The sequence below is a fragment of the Phodopus roborovskii genome, unplaced genomic scaffold, assembly GCF_943737965.1.
Source record: "Phodopus roborovskii unplaced genomic scaffold, PHOROB, whole genome shotgun sequence".
Taxonomy (NCBI): Eukaryota; Metazoa; Chordata; class Mammalia; order Rodentia; family Cricetidae; genus Phodopus; species Phodopus roborovskii.
Window position 1 is genome coordinate 35,665,898 of NW_026126511.1, and position 15,644 is coordinate 35,681,541.

Here is a 15,644-nt window from a genome sequence, read left to right on the forward strand (position 1 = left end):
CAGGACTTATAAACATATCAAGTACAATTTAAAACTCTCTAAAATCTGTAACTAAAAGTTAGTTTAAAACTTATAATAAAAGGTTGATAGTTAGAAAATCTATACAGAAGGAAGGAAGGAAGGAAAGAAAGAAGATGGCAAGTCAGATAATTCTTGAAATGTGCTGTTAAACTTTGTTCCTAATCTTTCTGTTATAGGTCGAGTGAGAATTAACATTTAGTAGAACATGAATTTGGTCAAGGATGTTTCCATGCATCCATGAATATTTGGCACCATGAAGATAATTCCTTGAGTTTACATAGAAAGTAGATCTCAAAGACCTTTTACATACATTATTCTTTGAACAGGGTCCCCTCGAATGTAACTAGATCCTTTGGCTCTAACATCCCCTGAGGAGAAAAAGAAAATTAAGCAGTTTTCACAGAGTTTGGCTGAGGGCCACCTGGATTCAGGGCTGATTTGTGGTACTTTGCAAATAGAATAAAATAACCAGTGTTGAGGCTACGTGTTGGTATTAGACTTGGGAGGGATTGTCAGAACAAACACAGGACAGGCCATGCTCTTGCGGGCAGTTGCAGAGGTGTATTGGGATAACAACGTCTCTTACATTCTAAGAGTCAATCTTGCTGGACCTCACAGCCAGGTAAATAATACACGGAAGAGTACTGTGTACTCAACTGCCTGCTTCATCTGCCTTTAAGACAACAAAACAACAACCAACTTACTTGCTTTGGATTTCTCACGTAAAATCAACTTTTACAACCTAAGCTATACATAGCTGTCATCTTAAGTCATGTGCTCCTCCATACCCCTGACCTAGAGTAACGAATGTGTAAAGTTTGTGTGTTAGGATAACTATCTGCTGGAGACAGAAAATAGTCTGAGAGTAGCCTTGTAAAATGAATGTCCACCATAAATGCTGATAGCAGCATCCCAATATTACTTGATGTCGTGTTTGTTTGTTATCTGGGTCAGTTGGAGCCAGGGACTTCATTCCCAAAAAAAAAAAAATTCCCCAAAACCCTCCATTAAAGGTTTCTGTAAAAAAATCCCTCATTCCTTCCTGACGTGGTGCATTGTGTGCTGTTTAATAAAAGAGAGAACAGAGCTCTTTGTTAGGGACAAACATGACAGACACACAAGAACAAACATAGACATGCAGACACATACCCAAGACAGCCTGCAGGCAGACCCAGAATGAGACTCACACAATAGACACAAGGGGACAATGGGAGAATGGGGAGAGAGAAGCTGAGAATTCAAATCTGGGCTCTATCTTGGTTAAATGACACCGGGAGGGAGTGCTTTGATTGCTTTCCTTAAAGTGACACTGACTGACACAATATTGATATCTCTGAGTTTATTGTTGGTATATTCAAGCCAATCACATTTGAATGACATCGTGTGAGGCATCTTCGATGCTTTTTACTCTTGCAGATGGTGATCATGTTTATTTTGAATACACTGGGCATTCCAACTCTCACAGGACACAGAAATCAGGCTAGGAATGTAATTCAGTCGGTAGGGTGCTCATCTAGCAAATACCAAACTCTAGATTTGGTCCCCGGCACCACATAAACGCTGGTGTGGTGACGCAGACCTGTCACTCTGGAGGTAGAGACAGGAAGATCCAAAGGTCAAGGTCATCATCATCTATATAGCAACTTCAAAGCCAACGTGTACCCCAGGAGATCCTGTTCCTAACAAACAAACAAACAGAATGTAGACTTAGGACTCAGGGTTATTCTTTCTTTCTTTCTCCCTCTACCTCTCTGCAGTTTGGCATCCATTTGACAGTGGCGATGCTGCATCGTGACTGTTTGCAGAGCTGCTGTGCTGAGTGGGGGACATGAGGATGCTCTTCAGAAAAAGGCTACTCAGCTGCAAGCAATATGCTCAGCTGAGAGCTTCCAACTCTTAAGTCACTCAACCCAGCTCAGCTTTTGAGCCAAGGCCATGGTCTTCTTGCACTTCTCTGGAAACCTCTACACAGGACTAAGCAAGACCTTGATTTGGGGTGTAGTCCAGCTGTGCAAAGCTTACCCTTCTGAGGGGAGGCCTTGAAGTTCCCACTCACAGAAGAGACCATCAGAGCTGCCCTTCAGTGGGAGAGTGCCCCGTCAATCCCAGGGACTTCCTTTGACATCTAGGAGTCCAATTCATCATTAAACCTTTAACACTGCTAGCTCCATCCCCATAGTACCTCCCAAAAGACCCCATAGACACACCTGCCGCAGGGCTACAAAGAGGCAGAGCAGGAAGAAAGAGTGAGAATGGACCGTCAGAGACTGGAGTACAAGTCATTCATAGTGAAATGCTTCCTTTCTAATCCCTTAACTGCAAGACAGTCTCAAGTTCTTACCATCTCATGGAGAAGCGAGTTGGCACTGTCTACTACCTGGCAGCGCAGAGAGAGGTCCTCCCAAGGAAGCCCTTGGCTCCTTCAGCAGGATAGCATGAAACAAAGGTACAGTGTAAGACCAGAAGTAACAGGTGCTGTACACGCAGGCTGAAAGAGTTTGAGTCTCTAAAATTATTATTACTATATTCATTATTATTATTGTTATCAATTGTGTGTATTATGCAAATGCACCCTGGACGTCAGAAGACAACTTTCCATAGTTGGTTCTCCCTACCATGTGAGTCCTAACAATTAAACTTAAGAGGCTACGCTGGGCAGCAAGCACCTTTACCTGCTGAGCCATCTAATCAGCCCATGGGCATCTATTAAACAGAGTTTGGGCCTCTGTAAAGGACCTGTTCCTGGTTATAAGTGCTGGGACAGCTTTATCAGTGCTGGGTTCTACTACTCTCTGGTTTTGAAACATGAGTCATCCAAAACTGTAGTACTGGTTCTAAGACAGGTTTTATTTCCACAGTTCCATGACCAGCATGGGTCAAGAGCAGCCTCCCCCAGCCTTTCCAATACAGTGAGGCTCTTGGATCACCATTTCCTATCAAATAATTAAGTCTAATGTGAGAGGACATATTAGCAACCTGGAGAAATTTTGCAGACAAAGTGAGGAGTCAGCTTTCCAAAGAACAATAATACCCTTCCACTATTATAAACTTTTTATTTAAGTGAGATCACAGATTTTTTAATTTGTTCACTACTCTCTCTCTCTCTCTCTCTCTCTCTCTCTCTCTCTCTGTGTGTGTGTGTGTGTGTGTGTGTGTGTGTGTGTGTGTGTGTGTTTAAGGTAGGACGCACTATATAATGAAAGCTGTCCTCAAACTTCTGATCCTCCTGCCTCCACCTCCAAAATGCTAGGATTACAGGCACACACTACAACACCCAGCTCACAGGTTTTGGGAAGGGGAAAATAGAAGAGTATGTGTTGCAATAAAAATACATACATCATTTCAATGATTGTATTTCTTCCATTTATCCATTCAATGATGAAAATTCTGGTTGGAAACTCACATTAATAGCATTTTATTAATATTGGGATTATTGTAAAACAAAAGTTCCTATAATTGTAAATTTTTGTCTATTCCGTTTTGAGACAGGGTCTCAAATATCGTACAAAGGCCTCAAACTCACTACATAGCCAAGGATGGCCTTCAACTTCCAATCCTCCTGCCTCTACCTCCCTAGCCCATAATTCTAAAGTTTTTGAATGCAGTTGTTTATGTGCTCTCTCCCCATCTTCTCGGCTGACATGCCTTTTCTCAGAAAGGAATACTCTTCTAGGCTAGCTCAGTCAGTAGAGGACCAGACCCTTCCCTCGTCCTCTCTCCCAGATCTGTCATCAGCATTGCTGTGTGACTCTCATTTCAATTTTTGTGTTCTTATTCTCTTCTTTATTTCTGTTCTTTGAAATAGAAATATCATTCATCATTTCTCCCTTCCCATCCTTTCCTCCAAGTTCTCCTCTCAAATTCATGGACTTTTCCCCCTTTATTGGCCTCTGTGTGTGTGTGTGTGTGTGTGTGTGTGTGTGTGTGTGTGTGTGTGTATGTGTGTGTGTGTGTGTGTGTCCATAAATACACAAATGCCTTCCCAGTCTCTTTATTCTTACTTGTATGTATGGATGATTTCACGGCTGACCATTTGGCATTAGATAGCCAACTGAGAAGCTCTTCCTTAGGGAAGGCTATTTCCTGACTCTCAGCATCCTTTAGTTGCCTGTGGTTCTTTGTATAGGGTTAGTTTGTATAGATTAGGGTTAGGGTTAGAGACCCATGGAGTTTCCTCTTTATGTTGGCATGTCTATTGGTGTTGTCCTTGTCCGGCTGCTACTTTGCCTGCTTTTCAAGAGTAAAGGAATTACCTTGGGCTTCTCTTTCACATTCAGTGTCCAGGACTTTATTTCTGGGCTCGGTATGTTTTCCAAGGGAAATGAAGGAGGGCATTATAGACCCTTATTGTGCTCCAAGCTCTTCACACTTCACCCTGTAGCTGAAGGAATTTTTCTTTCACTCACTTTACCATGGTTCAGGAATTGTAAAATGTCATTATTTCATGATTTTATTCTGGGCACGCCCATGTATTTCACATGGGGCAGGTGCTCTAGCTCTGAGGTAATACTCTGGAACCCACAGAAAACATTTTAGCCAGTGCTGCTGAGAAGCTTCACTGTATTGAACAGCTTAGTGCCCATACCCTACTTGCTGTGACCGCAGAAAGAGAAGGGAGTAACACACGGGCCAAATGATGGACAGGTGATGGCTCAGAGGTTGAGACTGTTGTTCTTGCAGAGGACCAGGAATTTGAGTCCCAGCACCCATGAGACAGCTCACAACCATCTCTAACTCCAATTCTCTCCTCTCAGATAACTCTAGCTTGTGTCAAGCTGACATAAAACTAGCCAGCACGTGGATATATCATGTTTGCTCATCAAAGTACATTTGTGATAGGCTGTGGAGTGTTTTATATGTATGGAAGTTAGAAATGAAAGCTGGAGTGACTTACCCACATTCAGATGACTAGGGCCAGGAGGCAAGGATTGCTAGGATCTCTATAAAACACTTTGTTCTCTCTGGTTTGCCTCCTCTACTCCCTTTGAAGAGGCTTTATTACTGCGCAGGGTTGAGAAATGCCCAGTGACTTTGTGCATGTGTACACTAGGGTAGGGTTTGTGGGGGGAGAATAAATCAACCAAACTCAATTCTGTTCCCATTTAGATTTTATATTTATATTTTTATTTCCCCAATAAATCTGGTGCGTCCAGGTCTGGTAGATTGCCTCTTGTTATATTGCAGTTTATAAGAAACTGCAGGGCATTATTCCATTCAGACATTTCCCTAGTTTCTTCTTCCTGTGTCTTTACCTGCTTTCCCATCCTCCTGACCTTGGCTAAAGAACATGACAGCTTAACAGTCTGGAAATCTCTCTCTCTCTCTCTCTCTCTCTCTCTCTCTCTCTCTCTCTCTCTCTCTCAAGCCTGCTCTGAGCAGTCAATTTAATCTCCTTAAATTCAAGAGTCAAAAGTGTCACCTCACCAACCTAGTCAACATTCTAGTGTAGAGGAGTGTAAAGGAGCTCATAAGTCCCCATCCTGAGCTCCAGAGCTGTTGAGCACTGATGGCTTCTGGGAGTGGGGAGAGTCATTTTTCTTTAAGGTGTGGCCCTTGGTAAGTCTACCATACCCCAGTGGATGGCTCCACACCCATGAGCACATGGGGAGCACAAACCGGAATCAGTGGACCATGAGGGAGGGGGAAGGGTGCGGGTTGATCTGAGAGACGGTAGGGAGAGCAGTGGGGCATGAATATGATCACAATGTACAACATGCATGTGTAACGTGTTACCTAAGATGGCACACACTGGCATGCCCACTTTTGCAAGAGCAAAACCACAAGGAAGCAGAAAGTGGCTTTCTTAATCCTGTCACCTTTCCACACAGCTGGTTTCAGCGGTCAGCTCTGTAGCGCGCTTCCTGGAGGAAGCTGCAGGAAGGGCTCCAAACTCAATCAGCACCAATGCTCTTCCAGTCTATAGGAAGAGGGCCCAGGTGTGCAGCTAAAGACAGGCTTGCGTAAACAGGATTTGCCCACTCCCGGTGAGACACATGGACTTTTGCCCCATCCGGCTCCCCCTTAAACTCCCTGCTGAGACTTCTGCAAATACCTTGAGCAGTCCTCCAGGCATACCTTGCAGACAAATCTCCTTTCTCCCCCGAAATATCAGTCTCTCACACGTGGTATCCACTAGCTTCCTGGTACACCAGGACCTCCAGAGCACCTGATGCATGGGACTTCGGAGAAGCCCAAGTGCTACACTCTTTGCATTACAAACAGGGGAGGGTGTGGTTCCTGTGCTGCTACTTTGGGGTTGGGCAAAACTGAGCTTAATCCATGTTAAGGAAAGCTGAGTACACTCTGTCATTTTGTTGTTGTTGTTGTTTGTTTGTTTCTTAATGGATCCCTTAGTCTGACTTGCCCAACATATTCACAATGGGTCTTCAGTCAGGAAAGAAACTTGACCATCAGAGTTTGACATTTCAGATTAAGATTTGAGGGGGCTGGGATGTATTCAGTTGGTAGATGCCTAGAAAGTATGAAGCTGAACTGAATTCCTATATAAACGGGGTGTGTGGTACATACCTATAACCTCAATTTGGAAGATTTGGAGGCAGGAGAAACTTCTCATTGTTTGGGAGTTACAGAGAGAGTTCAGGGCTAGCCTGGACTATGTAAGACCCTATTTCAAAAACAAATCAACAACAGCAAAGCTGTTACTATTTGAATATATAAAAGTTGTTTCTATAACAGGCTTTCTCCAACTACGCAAGCTTTATCTTTGAACACAGCTCCTATAATGGCATTTGCTTTTTGCAGGTTGTCCCAGGCATTGTTATCTTTAGTTGTCCACTTGACATACCTGGGGAAAGGGAACAGGGTTGAAGAATTGGCTCTATTAGAAGGCCTGTGGACATCTCTGAGGGGCATTTTCTTGATTGTTAATTGACACAGGAACAACTCTGCCCATGGTGGCCGACTGGTGTCATTCCTCGGCAGGTGTATGAGAAAGGAAGCTAAGAAATCCAGCAGGAGCAAGCTTGTAACGGACGGTCTTCCATGGTTTCTGCTTCAAGCACCAGTTCTGCTCTGGTTTCCCTTGATGCTAGACTATTAGACCATGTAAAACAAAGTAAGTCCTTTCCTTTCCTGGTTGCTTTTGGTTACGGACTTTATCACAGCACTAGGATAGCATAAACTGGGCCACACCCCAGCAGACTTGTTATGGCCCAGGGAAAATAGCTCTCTGGAAAGTTCAGTCTATTGCTTTCTCAGCAAGGCTCAGACATGTGATTCTTAAGTATTATTCCAAGGCTTGCTGCCCTTTCCTAACCAGGACAGAGTACTGGACGCCAACTGCACATGCCATGAGGCCTGATGAACGAGAGCGTAAGCAAATAGTTTATTATGTCTCATAACAAAACATTGACGGAAGAGCAGTCCAGAGCTTGTGCATGGCTCCGAGAGGCTGCCGGAAATCCAGGCTGGCTCTCCATCCTCTTGCCCTGCCATCCGTAGCCTGCCAGGTTTTGCTTTCATGATTATCTCATGATTTACATATAGCTGTCGCCACCAGCCCCTAAACACACACACACACACACACACACAAGGTTAGCAGTGTGTACAAAGGAAGACAGAGAAGGGATACCTGCTGTGCCGTCTCATCAGACAGTCCTATGTACCAGATGCCCTCGTGGTTTGGAATTGTAGGCACTTTGTAGCCCAGCTCCAGAATGGGCCACACTTTCATGCCCCATGACCTTTGTCTAAATGACAACATGGATTTAACTAACTGAATAAACAACTTGGCCAAGCATGGTGGCTCTCATCTATAATCCAGAATTTAGGAGTACAGGCAACGTGGTCATTCTCTGTAAGTTCAGGGCCAGCCTGATCACCTGTGTCTATACAGCAAGCCCCTGTCTTAAAATGCCAGCAACTAAATAAACAATCAGTTTGGTAAAAACTATAGCTATGGTGTGATCCAGTATATTCCTTGGCTATGACCAAAGGAGACATGTTTTTTACACAAAAGGGTTCTTGTGCTTCCATGTTTATTATAGCACTGAGCATAACAGTCAAAGCACACAATTGGTCTAAATGCACCTCAGTGGATGGGTGGATAAAGAAAATGTTGATATATGTACACAGTGAAATAGTATTCAGCCACGAAAATATGAAATCCAAGCCAGCAACACAGCACAGCACATAAAAGCTCAAGCTTCTGCTGCCTGAGCCTGAGTTCAATCCCCAGAAACCCCTGGGGCCAGGAGAATCAATGCTCAGAAGTTGCCCTCTGACCTCCAGGTTTGCATCATCACAGCATATATAGTCACACTCCCCCCCACACACATACATACACACACACACACACACACACACACACACACCCTTCATAATAACAGCAATAATAAATATTTTTTTTAAAAAAAGAAAGAAGAATGAAATACTCTTAGTTGCAACAACATGAGTGGAAGCAAAGATGATTATATATTAAATGAAACAAGCCATAGAAGGAAAACAATAGCATGTTCTGATTCACGTATACCAACCAATAGGGCACATTAGTCCCTAGAAGAGGCACAAATAAGCAGGGAGGGAACAGAAGGAAGCTGAGAGAGACTTCTAGGGACTGGTAAGGATAACAGGGGTAGGGGTTAAGTTGAGAGTAAAAGATGTGTAGATGGACGCTGTGTATGCAGCTACAGAAATACTGAATTCATTAATTTACATAATTAATACATGCTGATAATTATAATAACAAAATGTAATAACACTGACAATTTAACACATTAAAAACTTTAATGAAGTTTCCCATTGTGGCCTCTTAAAATTCATTTTAACATTTTAGAATGTGACTTCATCTAACTTTATGACATGCCAAGTGTTCACCTGTTATTCCAATGTATCCCAAAGTGTGCTTTGTATAATACCACTCTTCTCGGATTTTTTCAAAGAGGCACAAACACACGCCAGAAATACCACATGCCACTCTTAGCCCTTGGAGCTATATGATACATGCTGGCAGTAGAGTAGAGAGATCTAAAAAGTAATACTATATGGATCGGAGAGAGGACTGCACAAGCATGAGGACCGGGGTTCAAATCTCCAGCACCCACATAAAAAAATAAAAGTCAGGCATGGTCTTGACCACTAGCAACCCCAATGCTGTGGACATCAAAGGAAGGAGGTAGACCAGCTAGCTCCAGGTTCAGTGAGAGACTGTCTCAGTAAGGGAGAGAATCACAGAGCAGCACACCCAATATCTTCAGTGATATCCATATGGTCATGAGCACTGCTCACATATGTGTACCTATAAAACACACACACACACACACACACACACACACACAATTTTGTTTTAAAGTCATAGTATAGCCTGGGAACAGAAGCTATCATCTTACTGGAAACAGATGACAGTGATAGCAACCTCTTATCCAGTCACCATCCAGGACAAGAGCCAAAATAGTGATGGGCAGGGAGATGACAACAAACTTAGCTTCGATCAAGATGCTCGATTACGCATTCCTTTTGTCCCAGCCCCAATCCTCCCAAAGCTCGTCAGTATCCTGAAGATGAACTTGAGAGCACGTTTATCTGTTCCCACCCCCAGTGCCTGCACTGATAAAATCTCCTTTCTTTGCTTGCTACGCACAGAAAAGTCATACTATAAACAGATGTGTTTACTTTCGTTATCTCGCTGCTTCCTAAGTTCTTTGGATACAGGAACCCTTTGAGGCACAGCAAGGAGGGACATTTCATGAAACCTGAGTTCTATGAAACACATGTTGGGCAGCATGGACTCACTGCAGTTTTCATGGTAGCTACCACTGTCATCCAACCAAGGGCATCAAGTGGAGTTGTCAGGCATGAAATGTCAATAACATAACATACACATATTAGCTATTCCCTGTGCCCTTCAGTAATTCATTCTTTCTTTTAAATTAGCTGTACATGTATAAAGAAGAAAAGTAACATCATGAAAAAAATTAAACATTCGCATGTAGAAGACATTAAAAATAAGATTTTTTTAAAATGCCACAATTAGGAAATAACTTGACTATGGTATCATGGCCACCTATAGAACTAAAAAGAAATAAGTAGCTTAGGTACACAACCATGGGGGAAAAGTAACAACAAATTACTGGATTGAGACTATGGACAGTATCCCACAAAGGCAAATACATTTGAAGCATCAGATAATTGAATCAGAGCCTGAGTTGAACCATCTTCAGCACTAGAATTTCAGGTCAGTCTCAAGGGACACCAGTTCAACTGGGGTTCCAGTCATGGCCATGCATACACAAGCAGGAATGCACGAAGAAATACCAAGTACCCCGAGATGACGCCTGAGAAGTTGACGGACTGGGGCTTTGAAAGCCATAAAGTATACGCAGGAAGGTGACAGGTTGGGCACGGGGTGGGAACACCTGTAGTAGTGCTGCTTATATTTTATAGCTCTAGCTACACTCTAAGGATAGTTAACTGTGAAAGGCAGTCTTTCTCATGTAAGGTTCAGTAGCTTCCAAGCCAGGATTACACATGTGCCTACATAATAAATCAGAAAGTATTTGGCTAACTCTTGCCACAAACAAATGCAGGTTTATGATATTATGCATACATGTTGCATTAAAGAATTAAAAATATTTCTTCCTCTTGAAGTAGTTTTAGATCAAGAATGAGGCCATATTTGAATACTCTACTTGTCTCCCTATTATCTGTGATATGTATTCTGTTTGTCATTTGTCTATCAAATGTGTCTGATGTCTGTCATTTCTTTTATTTATTTTTTTTTCTCAAGACAGGGTTTCTCTGTGTAGCCCTGACTGTCCTGGAGCTCACTCTGTAGATCAGGCTGGCCTCAAACTCAGAGATTTATTTGCCTCTGCCATCGGAGTTCTGGGATTAAATGTGTATACCACCAGCACCACCTGATGTTTGTCATTTCTAATAAAGGACTTTGCTAGGTATTTATTGTACAGCACAGAAAATGAGGTGTGGAAAAAGAATGAGTAATTCTTTTTGAGAGAAAAAGTGAACATAGTTTTACAAGAGAAAAAGTTACTTTATTGACACAAGAGCAGCACTCAAAACCACAGACAGTTGTTATCAAGCTGTATCTACTGGCTGCCTCCAACATTTATGGTGGACACTTGTTTTAAGGTTGCTTTCAGCCTGTTGACTGCTTACACACACACACACACACTTTCTCTCTCACACACACTTTCTCACACTCAGTCATATACTTTGTCTTACACATATATATACACATTCATACTCACATACACATACACACTCTCACATACATACACATACTATACATGCATGCTCTCACACAGGAACTCTCTTTCTCACACACACACACACATTGTCTCTCTCACACATACATACACACATTTTCTCTCACACACATACACACTCATATTCACACATACACTTTCTCTCATGCACATATACACACACTCATACCCTCTCACATACACACAGATTCTCTCTCTCTCTCTCTCTCTCTCACACACACACACACACACACACACATACACACACACACACACACACACACACACACACACCTCGGTTATAGAAAAGTAGTCCAGTGAAGTGCTATCCTGGGCTGAAAACCTTTGTGCTTCAAAGATGGTTTGGAAAGCAGGGTATGTGGAGCTCAGAGCGTGAACTTGACTCCTGTAGGAATAAAAAGCTATGCTATTGGTCAGTTAAACTGCTCCAGAGGGAAAGTGTGTGAAACTTCAGATTACACAAGAGAATTTAAGGAAGATGGCTTTGGAAAACAGGAGATTAATCTATGGTGACAGAGCTTGTCTAGAAAGGAAATGGCACTTGTTTCCCGAGGGTCTCTCTCAGTCATGCTTCACATTTGGCCCTTGCAGGCTTACATCTAGAACAAGGCAAACTCAGCACCTAGACAGGAACATGGAGGTGACAGAAGGAGGCATCCAACACTGTATTTATTTTTTCATTCATTCTGGATGAAGAAGTCGTGGTATGAATAGCCTGTGTGTGAAGAGTTCCTATTAGAAACAGCTCCTAGTGATTGCATTTCCCTCCTGTGTCACAAATAGCCTAATGACCTGGGCACTTAATAATAACCTGCACACACAGATGAAATTAACAAGGGCCTGCAAGATGGCTTAGCAGGTCAAGGTACTCACAGCCAGGACTGATGACCGGAGTTTGCTCCTTGGGTCCCATGGGGGTAGAAGGAGAGAACTGACCACTGGAAATTATCCTTTGACTTCTTCACAGACAAGAGTCTACCCTTTGGACAGCCTTTTGCCTTCTGGGAGCAAAGCATGTTGGCTTTGCTGGTGTGGCATGCTTTATTTAAAGGAATTTCTAGTCTTAGAAGCATTCAAACTAAATGCAAAGATTGCTGCTCCTTTTCCACCACACTTTCCAGGACTTTGGAATTCTAAGGCAGCAGACAGAAGTGGGGTACTCACCAGTTGACAGAAGAAAGTAAATAAGATTAGCTTCAACTAACTACCTGAGCCCTTGAAAAGGAGAATGTCAGAGAGTTTCAGTTTGAGACAATGAGAGTTCGTCCCCTGCTGAGATGGAGGAAGGGACATGACAGGCCCTGAGGGTGATCTCTAGGGGAGACTGGGGGGGCGGGGAGGATGCCAAGGGCTGGTAGGAAAGAAAACAGGGTTCTCAGTCCAACAACCACAAAACTCACAGCGCTACTGTTACAGGGTATCCCCCAGGGAAGACTGCTTGGACATGGGTTTAAGCTATTAGAAAGTCTTTATTATTTTATTAGCCTGTCTGAAACTACACTGGGTGTTCATGATCCCCATGTAGTTCTGAGTCTTGCTCAGGGAGAGGTTTTAAGCACAAAAGCCATGTCCTGGGTTGACATACTTCAGTTAACAAAAACAGTTCCGTTAGCCAGAATCAGAACTACAGAAGCCAAAAGCAGGTCAACATTTAGAGATTTTCTTCCCAGGACTATGGACTTTGATGGATTAGGTCTTTGTTTTCATTTTGGCAGGTGGTGGTGGTGTCTACGTGCTGAGTTTAGGGCCTGAATTATTTCCACCATGGAGTCAGTTGTGCTAAGGTCTGGGGGTCTATTACAGAATCAGCCCAAGGGAGCTAGGAACCAGATCTTTCCATTGTTGAGCCTTCAACAAGGAGGTAGTTAGTTTTGACCTTCTTAGCTATCCTCTGTAGAAAGGACCAGCCCCATGCAGAGATCACAGTAGTCTACAGCATAAGCAAATGCAAACTTGTTTAGAACAATGACATTTTGCACAACACACTGGCATAATTCATAGTGTGTTTTAAAATAATTTCCCTAGCCCTTACAAAATAGATACTTTAAGAATTTAATTTTTTAAGCCAGGCATGTTGTGCAGACCTTTAGTCCCAGCACTTGGGAGTCAGAAGAAGGTGGATATCTGAGTTGGAGGCTAGCCTGATCTACAGAGTGAAATCCAGAACAGCTGGTGCTACACACAGAAATTGTCTCAAAAAAAAAAAAAAAAAAAAAATCCCATTGGTGGGGCAGGGGTATATTTTAGTAATATGCTTAGGAGTCCTGTTTCTTCCAGAAATATGTATGTGCCTATATGTATACATGTGTACATGTGTGCCACTTGTTTGTAGCCTTAGATAAATATACTGGTTTTTTAGAAGTTACTTTTAACGCTGTCTTTTCACTGGTCTCAGTATGTAGCCCAGGCTGGCCTGGAACACACACCACTCCTTTCTTGGCCTCCTGAGTGCTGAGATTACAGATATATGCCACCACACGATTCTGAGATCTCCCAATATGAAGATCTGACCTCAGGATGTCACCGTAGCTATTTCTTCCTTCCTTCCTTCCTTCCTTCCTTCCTTCCTTCCTTCCTTCCTTTCTTCTTTCTTTTTCCTTTTTTCTCAAAGTTAAGGACTTTATTTGACACAAAATACAATGTGGCTATGGGAACAGTAAACTCCAAAAACAAAGGAAAGGAAAAAAAAAAACCCCACAGTTCTATCTAACTTATAATTAACAGGAAGTTGAGTCACTACACCAGTAACAAATGGGTGAGCTTTAGGGAGAGTCATTTCTAGTGCCCATACTTTTGGAATTCCCACTCTCTGTTGTCCAGGGGACACACCTGCCTGGTTTTGAGCCATCGAGAGATGCAGTGGAAATGAAAAGCATGATTACAGACTCCCCACACAACAGTACACTCTGTGGAAGTAGCAGACGCCTGGTTGGCCTGACATTCAATGCAAAGACCCATAACGTGGTTCCCACAGATGGCACAGTTATCAACCACAATATCCCAGGCCCAGAGGGCTACTGCATTCCACTTTTTCACTTCAAAGTGCTTCTTGCCCGTGCCGCTGTTGGTGCCACGGGGGTATCCACATCCATCGCCGCTGCCATTTTGGAAACACACTCACCATAGCTATTTCTTGACCCTGTTCTCAAAACTAAACTGTTGGGAATTCCTGTATCTTCATATCAAACGATGGGCTTTCATGATCCCTCTTCCTCAGCACCTGAGCACCCCTTTCCTTTTAGTTTAATATGAAAATTAGATATGAACTCTGCCAGCATCTACTTCTCTGTTCTTCACCTCTTCCTGACCTAATCCTAAAATGCCTTTCTAGTTTCAGTAAATCATTTGTCTTAGTAAGAATTTCTATTGTGATGAAACACCATGACCAAAGCAATTTGGGGAAGAAAGGGTTTATTTTCCTTACTCTTACACAGCACAGCTCACTATAGAAGGAAGTTAGGGCAGGAACTCAGACAGGGCAGGAACCTGGAGACAGGAGCTGATGCAGAGACCATGGAGGGTGCTGCTTACTGGCTTGCTCCTCATGGCTTGCACAGATCTCTCTCTCTCTCTCTCTCTCTCTCTCTCTCTCTCTCTCTCTCTCTCTCTCTCTCTCTCTCTCTCTCATTTTTTTTTGTTTGGTTTGAGACAGGATCACAATGTGTGGCTCTGGCTATTCTGAAACTGTTTATGCCTCTGCGTTACAGATAGTGGAATTAAATATGTGTACCACTACACCAGCCTTCAGCCTTGCTTTCTTAAAAAACCCAAGAACACAAGCTCTGGGCTATCCCCACCCACAATGGGCTGGGCCCTTCCCCAACTATCACAAACTTTAAAAAATGTCCCCTATTCTTATGGAGACATTCTCTCTCTTTCTCTCTCTCTAGTAAAATTCTTAATTATTTATGTTTTACTTTATGCATATTGGTGCTTTGCCTATCAGTGTGTCTATGTAAGGGTTTCAGTTCCCTGAAACTGGAGTTATAGACAGTTGTGGGTGCCAGGATTTGAATGTGGGTCCTCCAGAAGTGCAGCCAGTGCATCTCTCCAGACCCTGAAGTCATTTTCTCAGTTGAGGTTTCCTCCTGTCAGATAGCTCCAGCTTATGTCAAGTTGACATAAAACTGTCTGAGATACATAAGTACATCACAACATACATCAGGCCCTTATCATTAACTATTCTGTCTCCACTTTCCAGAAATTCATCTGCAGGTACAAACACTACGGCCTCCCAGATGAAGCGGTATTCGCATGGAAGCTGATGCAAGTGGGAACAATGAGATGCAGTGCTTACAACCAGACACCCCAGTAGGTACACAAAGCAAGGAACCGGAAGGGAGGTGCAGAAACCATTTTAAGACCCAAACAGATGTCAGT

At 42.9% G+C, this 15,644-nt stretch overlaps 1 pseudogene; it reads right to left on the reverse strand.

Annotated features, from left to right (window-relative positions):
- Positions 1–13,887: 13,887 nt before the first annotated feature.
- LOC127230481 (E3 ubiquitin-protein ligase RBX1-like) lies at positions 13,888–14,374 on the reverse strand (annotated as a pseudogene).
- Positions 14,375–15,644: the final 1,270 nt, after the last annotated feature.